The sequence below is a fragment of the Bos taurus genome, chromosome 26 (assembly GCF_002263795.3).
Source record: "Bos taurus isolate L1 Dominette 01449 registration number 42190680 breed Hereford chromosome 26, ARS-UCD2.0, whole genome shotgun sequence".
In the NCBI taxonomy this organism is placed as follows: domain Eukaryota; kingdom Metazoa; phylum Chordata; class Mammalia; order Artiodactyla; family Bovidae; genus Bos; species Bos taurus.
This window is the reverse complement of record NC_037353.1, coordinates 16,979,540-16,994,911: the sequence shown is the minus strand read 5'-3', so window position 1 is coordinate 16,994,911 and position 15,372 is coordinate 16,979,540. Positions and strand designations below refer to the sequence as shown.

The window sequence follows — 15,372 nt, the reverse complement described above, 5'->3', positions numbered from 1 at the left end:
TTAGACTGAAGGGGCTGCTTGTCTCCTTGTTCTGGTAAAGGATACGATGGATTGCTGCTGGGCCTTGCAGCCAGGGAGACTGACCTTGGTCAGCTGTGGTTTTCTCCAGTGCTGGGCTGTCTGAAGGTCACCCAGTAGCATCTGTTGATGTCAGAGAAGAGATCTGTCTAGGCTGGTCCATTCAGGAAACAGGCTTCTTCCAATCTGTCATCCTTGTGGTACACAGCATTTACTTTGCCATTCTTGGCTTGAGATTGTTCAGGCCGTTTCTTGACCGCAAGTGGGAAGCTGGGAAGAGAAGTGCTGGGCCAGCTTGGCAGGTTTCCAGACGTCTCATCGATCTGCAGTGGCCTGCTCTTTGGTGGGCAGTAGGGACCTGATCAGAGTACTGTGTGCCTTGGAGCTGCTCCTCAAAGGCCATGTTGGTGACCAGATGCTCCCAGACCCTTTGCTCTGTCAGGGTGAGCCGACATAGGTGTAAAAGGGCTCAGATTTGCTGAGACTGGATAACTCCAATAGTCTGGGTGCCCTGGCATTGGGTCATGGTATACAGGGATTAGGGCAGAGAGGGAGGCTGGCTTCATTTACCCAGTTGCCATCCTGGCTGCTGCCATTCTATTTTTAAGTAAAAAGGAGTTAAGTGATCGTGGTGACAGTATGAGGTAAGGGTAGTAAGTAAACAGACTAAGGATGTGCAACTCCCCCAAAGCCTACATTCTTGAATCCTGCCAGAAAGATGCTCAACTAATGACCTTGACATTGTTCTGAAGAGTGAAAGGTTGTTCTGGAAAAAGGTGAGAGGTGACCCTTTTCTAAATGAGTATCAGAGTCTGGGCATCAGAATCACCTATATAATTCCTACAGCTCCAAACCAGAGATTCTGATTTGATAGGTCTGAGGCCCAAGAAGCGGTTTTTGTTTTCTGCTGCTGCTGCTACGTTGCTTCAGTCGTGTCTGATTCTGTGCGACCCCATAGACGGAAGCCCACCAGGCTCCCCCATCCCTGGGATTCTCCAGGCAAGAACACTAAGTGATTCTAATTTTCAGCCAGATTTGGGAACCTGCCCAGCAGGGTACAGATCCAGAGATGCATCCTTGTGTCCTTGTACAGACCTTGACCCTGATCCCTAACCATGGCCGTGTGTTTGGTCTTCACTTCTCTTTATGGCCCTTTTCCAAAGCTTGTCATTCGGGGGTGCTGCCCTGGCTTTGCCACACCTGGATCAAGGCTGGAGGCTCCTCTCTTTCTTCTCCTTGAAGAAAGCGGGGACCTCCACTTGGGCATTTTTTTTTTTTTCTCTTTTTTTTTCATTGGAGGATAATTGCTTTACAATATTGTGTTGGCCTCTGCCATACATCAGCATGAATTGGCCATAGGCATCCCTGTGTCCCTTCCCTCCTGAACTCCCCTCTCATGTCCCTCCCCATCCCTCCCCTCTGGGCTGTCACAGAGCACTGGGTTGAGCTCCCCGTGTCGCCCGGCAAATTCCCATTGGCTATCTGTTATACACAGGGGGAGGCATATGTCTCCGTGCTCTTGTCTCAAGTCATCGCGCCCTCTCCTTCCTGTACTGTGTTCACAAGTCTGTTCTCTATGCCTCTGTCTCCATTGCTGCCCTGCAAATACACGGGCATTTTGATGGGCAGATGTTTTGGAACGTTTTCTCACAAAACTTGCTGCCTGAGTCTCGACTGCATGGTAGATTCTGGCTGTAGAAATCCAGGTCTCGAGGTAGAGACAGGACCATCTCGTGATGGCACAGGGAAAAATCTGTTTACTGTCTTCTCAGACATCATGGAGGTTCTGGAAATACAGGAAGGTTGAGTGTTTCGACCCCTTTGTTTCTAGGGTCCTGCAGACTCTGGGACAGCATTGATTGCCCTGAGGGAGTGACAGATGGGCGTGGCCTGGCAGCGGGGCTGAAACTAGTGGCATTTTTGATCTGGGCACTTGGCAAGGTCAACATTCAAGAGAGCACATGTGGGCTGTGCATCAAGTCTTGATAGATGCTGCTGGGTCAGGTGGCATAAGGTGGAGTTTTTAAGACCTGTAAGATAATACAAGGTCTGGACAGTATAAATTGAAGGGGCTGTCCATAAGTTTTGCTCCAGCTCCACTGTCCCTGTCATTCCCACCTCCCCTTGGTTGGCCCCCTGCCTGCCGCACTCCCATGCCTGCTTCAGGCTTTCCTCTGACGCCTGGCCGTGTTAGGGTGCGTCTCTTCCCCTCAGTTGCACTAGGAGCCCCTACTCAGGGCTCCCATGGCACCTGCGCCTGCCCAGATTTTTATATTCACCTGTTGTTTTAGAAGTCTTTGAGTTTCTGAATCTCTTCATGTATCCATCACCTCACCTGCTGCCTGGCGTGTAATAGGACTCAGTAAATACCTGCTGAGTGAGAGAATCAACACATTCTTTGAGGGGAACGATATAAATAACTCCCTTCGTGACCTTATAGTTGAACACTGTTCATTTATTACAGTGGTCGTACCTGTATATAAGCTTATGGATAGCCTTGTATTCTAGATGCATATTCAGGGACATTTTTCTAGCATAAAGAGTGTTTCAGGCAGTTTGGAATGTTAACCGAGCACTTTTGAAGTAGCCAATTCATGGTATTTGTGACAACTACTTCTGTGTGTAAAGCAGCACAATTGTATTGAAAATGTCACATTAGGAAACAGGCCCGTAGGGAACCTGATATAACTTACTCTTACATTCTTTGGCAAATGAAGGTATGGCCAGCATTTTAGTACAGAGTAGGTTGGCTACTTCGACTGTGTTTCCTTGAATTGAGTATTTAGCTTTGAGAGAAACACACACCCCCCCTGTGTGTATATGTATATATATAAAACTGACTTTTTGCTTTGTAATAGAAGACTGCTGTGCAGGGGGGCATAGTGAACGAGTCCCGGGTTGAACCTTAGTTCTAGAGCCAGAGCCAGTTCTAACTGTAGGAGTAGGTAAGTCAGTTTCCTCCTTTCACTTATGTAAAATGGGAGTGATATTCTTGTTCAAGGGTTGCAAATGTCTACAGAAATGAGGTCACTAACTTAAGTTGCTATATGTGCTTATACCTTTATTCCCCCCTCTTAGAGCTCAACCCCTTAGAACAAAATTTTCCACTTTTGTTAGAATCATAGGGAGAGGGAAATATTTTTGTATCTCTAACAAAATAACACGAGGACAGTGATCACCACAGCTTTTCTCTGTGTTGGGATGATGGGGAGCGATAGGGACTGTGGCGTATTGGAATAGCCAAGCCTGCCTGTGAAGGGCAGCTGTTTCTTAGCACCAGCTGATTATTTTCAGACATGAACAGGGGCCATGTTGACAGATCCTCTCTTTTTTGAAAGGAGAAGCCAGAAATCTGGGATTTTATGTGACAGTTTTTGGTTTTTAAATTTTTGGCTCAAATTTTCTGAACATATCCTGCAGATAACTATAATACCTCTACAGGCTAGAGGTGACCCACTTGGCATCTGTCATAGATGGTCTCAGGAGCTTCTTTCTGCCTGAGATCCATCGATTCTCATGGGACCTTTTCAGCCAATGAACTAAAGATGCAGCTTCTACCAGGGGAGGTCAGGGTGAGAAGGAAGTGGGGCTGGAGGATGAGGAGGGAGGCTTTGAGTCTAAACAGGGTGCCTAGCCATTGGTATTTAGAAGGCCTCCTTGGAGAGAGGCCGCAGGGTGCCTGCTTCAGATGTCTTGTATGTTTGTCATTGCAGGAGTGGTGGCATTTGTTGAAAGAGTTTGTGAGATCTTCTCCCTGCCCGGAGCCCCAGGACCAATGCATCTTTCCAGCACCTTACACCACTGGTAAATATGTGTTGTGTTTTATTTGTTGCTGCTGCTGCTGTAATTCAACGGAGGGCCATGTTTTCAGTGGACTATGGAATGGGATTTTCAGAGAACCACATTGCATTTTCTGTCATAGAAGGAAGGAAACTGGGACTGGCCTAGGCATATATGAGTTCTGCTACCTCCTTGGTTCTGCTATTTATTGTGGGTTTTTAGGTGCATTTTTTTTTTTTTTTTTTTACCTCCCTGGGCCTGCAGACAGTGAAATGACTCCTGCTCTGCTGAAAGATTATGTGAGAATGCTTCCAAGGGAATAAAATGCTGAGCAAATACGGAGTAATCCTGTTTAGTTCTGAGGTGTAGAGCTGGGTGATTCTGTGCAAGCAAGTTGAGAAGTGAACACGTATGTTAGAAACACGGATTTTTAAATACATATTTTGAGTCCTCCAGAGTGGTTCTTCAAGGGATTTGCATTTTCATTTTTTCCCTTCCTACCATTCCCATACTTCATGGGAAATAGATGGGGAAACAGTGGAAACAGTGTCAGACTTTATTTTTGGGGGCTCCAAAATCACTGCAGATGGTGACCGCAGCCATGAAATTAAAAGACGCTTACTCCTTGGAAGGAAAGTTATGACCAACCTAGATAGCATATTCAAAAGCAGAGACATTACTTTGCCAACAAAGGTGTGTCTAGTCAAGGCTATGGTTTTTCCTGTGGTTATGTATGGATGTGAGAGTTGGACTGTGAAGAAGGCTGAGCACCGAAGAATTGATGCTTTTGAACTGTGGTGTTGGAGAAGACTCTTGAGAGTCCCTTGGACTGCAAGGAGATCCAACCAGTCCATTCTAAAGGAGATCAGCCCTGGGATTTCTTTGGAAGGAATGATGCTAAAGCTGAAACTCCAGTACTTTGGCCACCTCATGCGAAGAGTTGACTCATTGGAAAAGACTCTGATGCTGGGAGGGATTGGGGGCAAGAGGAGAAGGGGACGACAGAGGATGAGATGGCTGGATGGCATTACTGACTCAATGGACGTGAGTCTGAGTGAACTCCGAGAGTTGGTGATGGACAGGGAGGCCTGGCGTGCTGTGATTCATGGGGTCGCAAAGAGTCGGACACGACTGAGCGACTGATCTGATCTGATCCTACCATTCCAGCTGCCCTTTTATAGAAAGATAAATTAACTCTGTTTCACAATTACCTTCATTTTTATTTGCCATCAGATAATTTCACAGTTAACAAATGTTCTTCCGCTTTCCAAAGAAACTTAATTACTCATCACAGCAGGTAAATGTCTTGCATCTGTGGCAGCTGAAAGAGGCAAAAATATGTCCTTAACACAAGTGGGTTCTAATGCTAAGAGTGCTTGGAGGCATACCAGCTAGTTGATGGTGAAGGTCTCACGTGAGTTCTGAGCTGGGGGGGACCATGAGCCAGGAAGGCAGTATGACCCATGCGTCTTGATTCCAGCCGTTTTTTATTGATTGAGAGAAGCTGGTTTGTTTGCTGCTGACTGCCTGGTCCACTCCTAACTAGGTGAATCAGATGCTCTTAGGACCCAGTGAGACATGACCTGGAGGCATGGCCGCCTGGGGAGTATGCAGGTTGCTGGGGTGGGGCGGGGAAAGAAGGGCAGTTGGTCAGGCCCAAGGTTAGGGACCCAACTGAAACATGGGAGGCTGGCTGTCCCCATTACTATGCCCAAAGGGACACAGTGGACATTCTGGCTTCCTCAGAGCCCCATCTTTTAGGAAGAGGTCTATGGTGGAGTTCTCAGGGAACCAGTGGTCCCAGGTGGGTGGGACCCTTCCTCCATTCAGTAAACATGCATGAATGCCCACTCTGTGCCAAGGCACGGCTCTGGGCACTGGGGACTCAGTGGACTGAAGCTTGGATTTGAGTGGGGTGACAAGAATGTGACCTCCATGAGGGCAGGGGTCTTTACTTATTCACTGCTCTCTACCCAGCTCCTAGAAGAGCACCTTGTACATGGTGGTGGGTGCTCATGAAATAAGTGTTTTGTGAATGAAGGAAATAACTAAATAGATAATACAATTTCAGGGAGTGATAAGTGCTATAAAAGAAGTGAGGAGTTCTTTTTAACACCAACAGCATTTTGTATTGGGGTATAGCCAATGAACAATTTTGTGATGGTTTCAGGTGAACAGTGAAGGGACTCAGCCATGCATGTGCATGTATCCATTTTGCCCCAAACCTGAGGGGTTCCTTTTGAAAGAGGTCTGAGAAGGTCTTTGTTTGGAGAGGGGTGGATAGAAATTGTGTGCAGAGATCTGAATGTAGTGAAGGAATCTGCAGAGAGGTGGTTAGCAGAGGAAACAGAAGGCAAAAAGAAAGGCCTTGGTGTAGGCTGAGCTTGGCAGGATAGAGGGGCAGGAAGGCAGCCAGTCTGGCTGGCCTTGAGCTGGGGAGTGGTTCTGGGGAGCAGAGTGATATGAAATGAGGTCAATGGTAGATCTTATAGGCATGGTAAGGAGTTGAGATTTACTCCAAAACCTTGTGTGTGATTGGATACCTTTTGAGAAGTTTGAGTGAAACAGTGATATGATTTTCTTTGAGCTTTAAAATTATTTCTCTGGGTTCTGAATGGAGAATAGACTTTTGGGGGCAAGAATAGAATCAGTGTGACCTGTAGGTGGCCCTTCTGGTCTAGGCCAGAGATAAGGGCATGGCTTGGATTAACATGGTGAATATAAAATGGTGTGATCTGGTCAAGCTCAGGGTATATTTTGAAGATAGAACTTGCTGGATTGAGTGTGTGGTATGAGCAAAAAGGAAAGTGGGTAAGTCCAGTGTTTTTGGCTAGGTGAATGGTGTTGTTATTTACTAAGATGGGGAACAGAGAAGGAGGCTTGGGGAGGACCCTGAGAGTTCCATTTGGGCATATTAAGTTTGAAATGCCCATTCAATATTCATATAGAGATTTAGAAATTCAGAGTTGGCTAGAGCTGGAAATGGTACCTTTGAGAGTCATCAGCATGTAGATGGTATTTGAAGCTATGAGATGGAGATGATGATTCAGGGAGAAAAAGAAGAGATAGGTAGAATTTGGACAAAGAAAATAAAGGCAAAGGGTTAATTTACCATATAAAATTCCTACTAAGAAGTGAATGAAGACACATCTCTAATGAATAAGGGATTTGTTCAGTCGCCAATTCGTGTCTGACTGTTAGCTACCCCATGGGCTGCAGCATGCCAGGCTTCCCTGTCCTGCCCTGCACCATCTCCCAGAATTTGCCCAAGTTCGTGTCCATTGAACTGGTGTTGCCATCCAACCATCTCATCCTCTGTCACCCTCTTCTCCTTCTGCTTTCAATCTTTCCCAGCATCAGGGTATAAACTGCTGAATAAGGGATAAGTTCATGTAATACAAATAGAAATGATTCAAGTGAGATGACAGGAAAATATAATAAAGCTTCACCTTATGTTTTTTTTAAAAAATGGAAATACTGTGACTCCTCCAAATCAAGAAAATTAGTTTTAGAATTGCATGATTTAAAATCTGGCCAGCTGAGTGAATTATAAACTGCATTTATGCAATTGGCACATGGCTGTCTTTGGCTGGCAAGCAGAAGGATCCAGCATCCTTTGCCAGTAATAGCCTGTAAGTTACACTGTTCTTTATATGCGCTAGAATTTCTACAAGCCATTTTGGTGAAGTTTAATTTACTGTTAGTTAATACATTGCAAATTTTTTTCATTCTCTGATCACACTCAAAATTTCATTAAATGAAGATTTGCTAAATGGAAAGCGGTCCCTGAAAATCAGTAGTTTGGCGGTGAAAGTTGTGATATAATTTTATGAAAAAGCCAAAAAGACAACCTTGATTTTCAGGACCACAGTTTATGAAATATTTTGATATCTTTGAAATACCAAAGATAAATGCTATAAGATAATAAAGCAGCAAAAATAGACAGTGATGGTTGTGGTAGATGTATGTGTTTCAGGACCACCCATACACCTTTAATCATCAGCCACTGACATGAGAAGATTATTTTTTGAGCAAACACATTTTCCATTTTCATCTATTTGTGGGTTTCTGGCACAGAATACAGCTCTATATTGGTTTTGTCCCCTTCCCAGAGAAAACACCCCACTGAGCTTCCTGCATATTCTCCCTGGGCTCCTTGGTTTTTCTGTTCCTACATTACCTGGGAAATCTCTTTAGTCTGGTTATCTCCAGCCCCCAGAGACACTTTTGCCCCCTTCCCAAAGTTACCAACTCAAAGCCTGTCCGCCTCCTCCCTCTCCCGGGTTTAGGGTCCCACCGTCTCTGGCTGCCCTGTGAGCCTCAGGTTAGCCCTCCCCAGACGTTCTTGGATGTCTTCAAGATTCTCTTCTTTGAAACATTTCCACTTTTTCTCCAGGCTTGGTTTTGTTTTGTTTTTTAAAGGCCTTTTGTGCAAATGACAAAAAGCATGGAAAACTGTGCAGCTGTTGAGGGCAGTGGGCTAAGCAGCATGCTGAAATGTGCTGTTTCCAGTTGCCCGGGGTAATGGGCAGCCCTCACTTGCTCTTCCATGTATCTCAAGACCCTTGTGTTTCAGTGAAAATATTCTCAGTGAGACTTAGGAAGTATCTAATCTCTGGAAAATGAGCACTTATTGGGTAGTATTCTATATCTGAAACCACTGATTTATGGCAAAATGAAGGTTTCAGTGGAATGTCCATGACGATTGACAGCAACCCTGGTTTTCACTCGTCATCTTTTCTCCGAGTGGAACCTAAATAAGATTAAAAAGAAGGAAACCTACTGGCAGTCATAGGGTGAGGATTTCTCCTGTTTCCTTTTCAGCAAGTGGTTTTAGGAATGAAGGGAAAAATGTTTTTTTGGTACCTTCCCATGCCCCCAGAGACTTAAGTGGTGGGACATTTATAAATGGTACTATCTCCCTTATGTTTTGTAAAAAAATAGCCAGGTGTGCAGAATAGTGGTTCATTGCTCATGTGTATGTGGGTCATCTTAGGAGGAGCTGCTGGAGATGAGTAACCTTGGAGAAGGGCAGTGGTATATGAAGGGAACTTCCTTTTCAGTCTCCACCCTTTTGTCCTAAATCTTTTGGTTTATGTATTATCTTTCAAAAGAATAATAGTACCTCTTCTCGGCTTAACAAATGACCTAGAAAAATCTACAGTTCCTTCACTTCTTGTTTTTACTGGGACTCTTGCTTGATGTGCATGTTGACCAAGGTCATTGTTGGTTCAATGGCCATTGCCTTTATTTGTTGTAACGCTTCATGTTCATCAGCAACTTGGTGTGAGGCTTTGGGAAGAAATTTTCCTTTACTGTTCTAGGTCTTTCTGACTGGTCTAAGATTTGAACTGACATCAGACAGATTAACAGGAGAAAACTGAACAAAAGTGTAACAACCTGCATGCAAGGGAGAGACCCAGGAAAACTCAAGTAACTCCCCTAAGTGTCCAATACTCTAGTTTTCGATACTGTCCTTAGATAAAAGAGGATGAGAGTCAGTTATGGGAGTTGACCAGGAAAAGGACTGTAAACTAAGGTAAGGTTGTTATGTAGATTAGTCATCATCTTATCCATTGATAAGAGTTTCTAGAGGTCTCATCATCCTCCTCTACCCGGTACAACAGGGACACACCCTTACAAATGAAGATTTACCTGTAAGTGTTTCTTCTAAAAGGGTCACTTCTGTTTGGTTTTCAGAATTTTTCCCATGTCTGTGGTTTCTTAGAAACTATAACCAGCTTAACATAATTAATATGCCAAAGAGATATGTTTTGGGGTGGCAAATTCTGTTCCCCTACAGCCTCTTTACCTTGACCTTCACATTTCTTTGTGTTACAAAAATGTCAATCAGGCCAATTTCATTTCCTCTTTGGCTCTTTCAAAAAGGATTCAAGGCTGTTTCAGGCTAATATTTTACTCAGCCACCTTAGACAAATGTGAATTCAAATGGGGTGGGTGTAGTTGCCATGAGTTGAGGCACAAACTGTATTCGTTTCAATGGGCCATCTCCCTGCCGCCCTGTAGAGCAAAGTCTTATTATTGCATTGTGGATCAGAACATGGGATTTGGAATCTGTTGTGGTTGATAGCCCCTAACCCCAGAGTTCATTCAAAATGATCTTCCCAAACTCATTTTCCTTGTTTTAAAAATCTCAGCACCTGTCAGAAAATGTCAGTAATTTGCCCAAGTTGTAACTTTTTTTGAAAGCGGAGACTGAATCCAGTGTCTAGGACTAATGAGCAGATCACTACACTGTCTGGAGTGTGTGCTCTTTCGAGGTTCATTTCTACAGGGGTCATTGTCTAAAAGTATCTTCCTGGGCTAGCATGTTCGTTTGTCTTCCCAGAGGTTCATAAAGCTGTTTTCTGGCCAACATTTTTGTGTTCTACAGAGCCATGACATTCGTTCTGTGCAGCAGCCACGTTTCGTAGGTGTTGATGTTTCTCTAAGAGATTTACACATTTGATTTTATACTTTTAAAACAAACAGGACTTGTATCACATTTGCCAGCCAACCATGTGTAAAAACAAGATACTTTCTCCTTTTCTATCTAGTCACTACAAATAGTGAGATATTTTTCAGTCCCCCATCCTCCTCACCAGGTTTGGGGAAGTAAATGTTAGATTGTGCTTGGGGATGCCACTGAGATAAGGCCGTCAACATCATCTCCAGTGATCACTGAATGTCATGGAAAGAAATGATCTTGATTGCTCCACTGACTCATTTAGACTAGGCACCGCCTGATACCTGCTTCACAGCAGTGCCCTCGTCCTGCAGTCTCTTATCAGCATAGAGATGACTCACTCTGTTTTCCTCAGTAAGAGAGATTTTCTCCGGTCTGCTGATCCCATCACTGATTTAAAAGAAAAAAAAAAAAGGATCCTGCAGGAGTATGTTTGAGAAAAAAAAATGACTACGTTATCTGTGTTTGAACTTGCACAATTGAACTTTCACTTTTATAATCAGGTATTGGTTCTTAGGCTTTTGTGAGAAGAAGGGTCAAGAACACCACCCCTCCACCCCAGATGCACGTGTACCCACAGCATGCATAGTACTTTTACATTTTAAATAGATGACATTCCCCCATCTGGTTATCATGCCTTCTAACTTAGTCACATAAACCATTAGCATACCATTATAAAAGTGGCTGCCTCTGGGTACCTCTGGGTGGCATTTCTGATTAGACAAAAAGTTTAGGGAAAATTGCTATGTTCAAGGCAGCCTGACTTTGATGAAATGTACAACTTCTGGAATTGTCCCAACATGGACTCAAAAGCTGAAAATACTCTTAAATCAATTTCTATTATTTTAATTAAAGAAGGAAGTAAAGGTATCTTTACCCTTCTTGCTTTCTAACAGCTAATTTCAATCTTTTTCCTCAAATTTATGTATTCTCCCATCCTCATTCCCCTTGGGCAAGAGAAAAGCTATTATAAGGGAATAATATAGGTTTAAAAAAGAGTATATTAAAAAAAAGTGTATAGAATCCATTCTTCATTTTCCAATAAATTTGTGTTTCTAGGCACTGAATTTACTTCCTGAATTAATCATGTTTATAGCATTTTGTCCTTCAAACTAACTGTCTATAAAACACCAGTATTTAAAAAAATTTTAAAGTAAGTGACCAGAATTTTCAAAGTTGGGGAAGTTTCACATGATTGGGTTTCTAGCTGCTGTGCACAATGAGAATATCTAACAGTGCTGAGCCATATTCTTACATGGAACGGTATGGGCTGGAGTGGAACAGCCATTGACCCATCATGTGAGAGCATATGAGTCCCAATTTATTGCAGTCCCCAGACCATCATCTGTATCTGGATGGCCCTCTCAGCCTATATAACTCCAGCCTTTGTAACTCCTGACTTTCAGTATCAGTTTAAAATCTTATCTTGACATATCAAAGGATCTTGAGGTTCAGCAAAGAATCATTTTGGTATCCCCCTTTTTAAATGTGGAAACTACATTTACAGTGATAGAAAAATAGTTGTCTGTGGAGTGAAACATGTTTTTTTTCTTTAAGGGATTTATGCCTTTTTAAATAAGAGGGGAAGGAAAGACAGCAATAATGTAATTTTTCAGTATTCTTTACAGATATCCAATCATTATATTAATTTTGAAACATATCATGTACTCTGTATAATGTGGTTTGCTCATAAAATTACCATGTTGGAGACATTTATACAAATCTACTAATTATATTTGCTCTTAAATAGTTCCAGTTTTTTTTTTTCTTTCTTTCAAATGGAGCTGAACTACTGAACTTGAAGGAACTTGAACATTTCTTAGTTTCCCTTTTTATAATAAGCAGACAAAAATATAAAACTGGATGACAGAAGTCCCTGATGTTTTGGTGAAGCAGAGCTGTTAGTTTTTTGGTCCCTGGTACCTTCCAAAATATTCAGTAGATTATAGGAAAGGAGCTTCATAAAAACAAAAGCCAACAAGAAATCCTAAAACTTTAATAACCATGTGAATTTAAATCATTCCCATTTTATAAGCTATTGTGATCAGTCTGTTTCTAATAACGCCCTTTTCCTCCTAAAATTATTCCTGTAAACTTCCGAAAACTAAATGCTAGCCAGAATGGAGATAGCCTCTCAATCCTTTTTCATTTTTAGCTGCTTGGCTTTGGGTGAAAGCTCTTCGGACACTCTCGGTCTGCTGGACTGGCCAAGGAAGGGACAGTAGTTCTCATTCCGGTAACCTCCTGGGCCCTTACTGGCCACCTGCCCTGGGACAACCCACCCTCCCCAGGCTTTGTTTGTTTCTTATATGTAATGAGATCGTGTTTGAGTTTCACTCAAACCCCAACAGTCTAGAATTGTCATGTTCTGTCACGTGCCCCACACACGCAGAGCTGCACGTGAGTTCTGGGAAACTCTGGAGACCAACTACACAACCAGGTCTAGGGGGTTAGAAGACCAACATCTCAATGTGAAACCATTAGGTGGTGTTTCAGGAAACACTGAGGAGTTCCAGTTCTTTATGTCTCAGCGCAGAAAGAATTCAATGAGAAGCAAAGTGGTAGATAAGAAATGCTGTGTTAGAATAGGATATTCGTGAAGCTTACAAGCCATCGGGGTGAGAGAGTGCCACACCCTGAAAACTTTCCTTTATAATCAAAGGAAAAGTGGGGAGGGGGAGAAGACCCCCTTCTTTCTCATTCTTGAGTAGACATCACACTTTCATCATTAGCTCCTCCTCGAGGTTGAGCAGGGGAGTTTTCTTGTCTCTATATCAAGCTAATACTGTCCTGGCTATGGACAGGGTCTTTCACACTGAAATGTCACCTTTCCATAAATTTGTTTTTTAATGTGTGCAGATAGCATGATCTGGGGTCATTAATTTACTGAGCTCACTGGGTAGGATGTGGGTCTCATGCCACCATTGTCTTACTGTTTTGGGGCATGTCTTGTGCTTCTGTTGCTAAGCAACCCTGCTTTTGGAGAAGGCAATGACAACCCACTCCGGTACTCTTGCCTGGGGAATCCCAGGGACGGCGGAGCCTGGTGGGCTGCTGTCTATGGGGTCGCACAGAGTCGGACACGACTGAAGTGACTTAGCAGCAGCAGCAGCAACCCTGCTTTCCTGAGTGATCATTAACTTCAGGGATCTTCCATATATTATATATAAATATATATATATATATATTTTTTTTACTTCCAATTCCCTAGTGGAATTAACTATTTAATCACCTGTTTTGTCCCTTAACTCTGTCCCTGTCAAATGGAGGAGGATTCCTAATGCCATTTCTTCCTCATGGTTACCTGGAATAAACAGGAGAGAACAATGTGTAAGGAGTTCTGTACTCAGGAGCTCACAATGTCACCCTGACCTTGCGAGAGAGTTCTCTAGCTCTGTTTAGTAGATGGTGTGGGGAGATGGATTTATTTTCCTGGCATTCTACAGAGTATTTCCATTGATCAGTGCTCCTAGCCTATAAGCTGGCCCATGTTCACTGGTCAGTCTCTTAGACACTTGAATTTACTAATCCTGGGTGATGCTTTTCCTTTATTTCATGATAGCAGGTCCAATACCAGTTGCAAACCATCTGTTGGCCATTATGAGTCAAAATTGTTGACCAGAACAAAAAATAAATGAGTGACAGACAGGTGTTAGTGGGGTAAATATGTTAACACAGGGCGGTGCCCTAGAGGCCCTATGGTGTTTTGCTTGGGGCTGGATCAGCAGTTGGCTCAGGCCATGCTATGCTGTCCATTGGTTGAGAGCTTATGCTGGCACCAAGAACATGGAAAAATAAATAACTGTACACACAGTTCAGTATAATATACATACAACATATGGCACCTATAGGAGTGTGCTTTTTATATTTAAAGCATTTATATTGTGTTTTTAGGAAATGTATTTCATAACTAAATGGCACTACCATGATTCAGTGCTTCTTGGGTTGGCATTAAATGAACCGTGTGTAGGAACCAAGCAGGGACCAGTTGGTAAAGGCCTCGCCATTGTGTTAATACAAAGGATGTTTTTGGCAGAGTCCTGCACGACTGAGTGACTTCACTTTCACTTTTCACTTTCCTGCATTGGAGAAGGAAATGGCAACCCACTCCAGTGTTCTTGCCTGGAGAATCCCATGGACGGGGGAGCCTGGTGGGCTGCCGTCTATGGGGTTGCACAGAGTCGGACACGACTGAAGTGACTTAGCAGCAGCAGCAGACTATATTCTTGGTTCACATGCCTGGAGATAAACTCAGCATCTAAATCTGTTTACTTGTTTGGGGACTTCTCTGGTGGTTCAGTGGTTAAAACTCTGTGCTTCACTGCAGGGGACACAGGTTCGATCCCTGGTTAGGGAACTAAGATCCCACATGCTGAATGGTGCTGCCAAAAATAAAAAAAGTATTTGTTTCTTCAAGCAATGGTTATGGAGTAGCTAATAATATTTGCATAAAACCTTTTGGCACGCGGGTACACACATAGACCTCATCCCACTTAAGTGTGCTGTTTCAGAGTCCAGTCAGAAGCACGGGCAACAGCCTGCATGAGTGGATGACTGTGGTTTCCATTTCCTTTTACTTTCTTCTGTATTGATGAGCAGAGGTCCCCACAGCTTGGCCTGGGCTCTGCAGGAAGGAGCTGAGACAGATGGGCAGAAAGGTTGCTACAGAGCAGTGCTTGGACAGGCGTTCCCAGGAGCAGAGGAGGTGGGGAGGGTGGTCTGCTGAGCATGAGTGGGGTGGGTGGGCTGTGGCTGTGGCTCTGAGGAAGATGGAAACTATTTGGAACAGCTGCTGTGGGTTGGGCACCAGGGACTGAGCAGGGGTTGAAAGCAAGGCCTGCTGTGTGATGGGGAGGAAGCCTGTGTGTGAAGCAGGTGTAGCTTGGCCATGTGACTCAGGGGAAGAGGGACAGGCTGGGGGCAAGAGTTGGATGGTTGCTTGGTGGACTGGCCTTGTGTTGGCGTGCGCTGACCCTAAGAGTGTGGCTGTATAGGGAGGTGTTAGGATGAACAGCAGAGGACTGTAGGAGTTCTGAGGTGCTGATGGTAGCTTTTCTTACTGCTTTATCTCTGAACTCCTCCCATCATGCATGCCCTATTGGGCCATT

The 15,372-nt window shown here is 43.7% G+C and overlaps 1 protein-coding gene across 10 annotated transcripts in view; it reads left to right on the top strand.

Annotated features, from left to right (window-relative positions):
• Positions 1–15,372, top strand: part of SORBS1 (sorbin and SH3 domain containing 1) — a 234,332-nt gene that overhangs the window by 58,838 nt on the left and 160,122 nt on the right. For 6 of the 10 annotated variants that reach the window (XM_015460621.3, XM_015460614.3, XM_015460615.3 and 3 more), the window contains 1 exon segment: positions 3,732–3,822. The exons of the other annotated variants lie outside the window; for them this stretch is intronic. The gene's annotated coding sequence lies outside the window, so the exon portion shown is untranslated. 10 annotated transcript variants of the gene reach the window in all.